At 37.9% G+C, this 2,428-nt stretch overlaps 1 non-coding gene across 1 annotated transcript; it reads right to left on the bottom strand.

The window, feature by feature from the left end:
• Window positions 1-569: 569 nt before the first annotated feature.
• On the bottom strand, window positions 570-676 carry LOC113758433. Its single transcript, XR_003466732.1, has one exon. It is a non-coding gene; the product is annotated as a small nucleolar RNA R71 (small nucleolar RNA).
• Between the last annotated feature and the right edge of the window lie 1,752 nt (window positions 677-2,428).

The raw sequence follows: 2,428 nt of genomic DNA, 5'->3' as shown, positions 1-2,428 counted from the left end.
TGCATAATATCCCTTATTTCTGTTTGTAGTGTATGCACCGGGAGTCTCGAGAAGTCGCACCTTTCAATCCAGAAATTGAGAGGACACTACATAGACAAAGGAGGCACACACAACAGCAAGAGGAACAAGAGATTTGGCAACCGATAGAGGAAATTTTGATAGAACTACCATTTGCGGAAGAGATGGCCGAAAATGACCCAAATAGGCGAGTTCTACGAGATTATACTCTACCGGGAACACAAGGATCTCAAACAAGCATAGTAAGGCCTACGGTAAATGCTAACAATTTTGAGATTAAACCATCACTTATCCAAATGGTTCAACAATCTCAATTTGGAGGTAATGCAGTAGAAGATCCTAATACACACTTAGCTACATTCTTGGAAATTTGTGATACAATTAAAATGAATGGAGTTAGTGATGATGCCATAAGGCTAAGATTGTTCCCATTTTCATTGAGAGATAAGGCCAAACTTTGGCTACACTCTCATGCTCCTAATACTTTCACTGGATGGGATGAACTATCAAGAGCATTCTTAAATAAGTATTTTCCACCAGGTAAGACTGCTAAGTTTAGAATGGATATAACTAGTTTTAGCCAATTGGAAGGAGAATCATTATATGAGGCATGGGAAAGGTTTAGAGATTTGCTTCGGAAATGTCCACATCATGGACTGCCGGAATGGTTAATCATACAAACCTTCTATAATGGTTTAGTTTTTTCTACTAAAACTATGATCGATGCAGCTGCAGGTGGAGCTTTAATGGGTAAATCACCCCAAGAGGCTCATAATTTGATAGAAGAAATGGCAGCAAATAACTACCAATGGGCCAATGAGAGAGGTAATACAAGACGTCACGCAGGTATGATCGAAATGGACACTCTCAATATGTTGAGTGCTCAAATGAATAATGTGATGAAATTGCTAATTAGACAAGGTGGAGTTGGTCCAAGTTCATCTAATGCACATGTAGCATGTTGTTCTATATGTGGAGGTGAACATGATAGTAATGAGTGTGTTGATTCTGAACAGGTACAATTCGTCAATAATTACAATCGTAATGCTCAAAATAACCCCTACTCGAATACTTACAATCCGGGGTGGAGAAATCATCCAAACTTTGGATGGAAGGATCAAGGAAATCAACCAAGGCCAACCAATCCACCGGGATTTCAATCAAGGCAACAACAAGCTGAAACTAAATCTGGTTGGGAGATGGCAGTGGAAAAGCTTGCAAAAGTTACCTCGGACAGATTTGAGCGAGTAGAAGGAAGGTTGGACCAACTCACTACAATGTACAGGAATGTAGAGGTCCAAATTGGTCAAATTGCTAGTTCTTTGAATAATCGAAATCAAGGAGAATTACCTAGCAAAACAGAGGTCAATCCTAAGGAGCATGTGAAAGCCATTACTCTTCGTAGTGGTAGACAATTAGAAGATCCTCCAGTGAAGGAAGTTGAGAAAGATGAGAATGAAAAACAAGAAGAAAAGCAGAGGAACCAAGAGGCGATTGTGGAGGAAAATAGTCGGGAGAATCCAAGAGAAAAGCAACCATCATCTTCCACTACCATTCCAATACCCCCTGCGGTTCCATTTCCACAAAGATTAAAGCAAAATAAGTTTGATAAAGATTTTGAAAAATTTGTTAAACTTTTCAAACAATTGCACATTAACATTCCTTTTGCCGATGCTATTTTGCAGATTCCATCTTATGCTAAATTTCTCAAGGAAATCATGACTAGAAAAAGAAAGTTGGAAGACTGCGAAACAATAGCATTAACGGAGGAATGTAGTGCAATTATTCAAAATAAGCTACCACCGAAGTTGAAGGATCCGGGGAGTTTTTCTATACCTTGCACCATAGGTAACGTTGATTTTTCTAAGGCATTGTGTGATCTTGGTGCTAGTGTATCATTAATACCTTTAACGGTGGCTAGACAATTGGGTTTGCATGAGCTTAAACGCACTAATATCACTTTGCAACTAGCGGATCGGTCTATTAGATATCCATTGGGAGTGTTGGAGAATGTATTGATAAAAGTTCAAAAATTTATCATTCCAGTGGATTTTGTGGTATTAGATATGGAAGAAGATATATCTATGCCAATTATTCTAGGTAGACCATTTCTAGCTACTGCAGGTACTATTATTGATGTAAAAAATGGCAAACTTAAGTTTCAAGTAGGTGAAGAAGAGGTAGAATTTAATTTGAATGAAATGGAAAAATACCCTTCTTTTACCGATCATGCTTATTCTATTGGCACAATTGATAAACTAACCCAAGAGATGAGTCAAGTCAACTTTGACTTAGATCCTCTTGAGTATTGTTTAATGAGTTTAGGTAAGCAAGAAGATGTTTGTGAAGAAATTGAAGAATTGGCCAAATACTTGGATTTTCAAGCACCTTATAAAAGGGGTAATTTGTA

Source organism: Coffea eugenioides, unplaced genomic scaffold (assembly GCF_003713205.1).
Source record: "Coffea eugenioides isolate CCC68of unplaced genomic scaffold, Ceug_1.0 ScVebR1_506;HRSCAF=1195, whole genome shotgun sequence".
NCBI lineage: Eukaryota > Viridiplantae > Streptophyta > Magnoliopsida > Gentianales > Rubiaceae > Coffea > Coffea eugenioides.
This window is presented reverse-complemented; position numbering and strand designations above follow the sequence as displayed.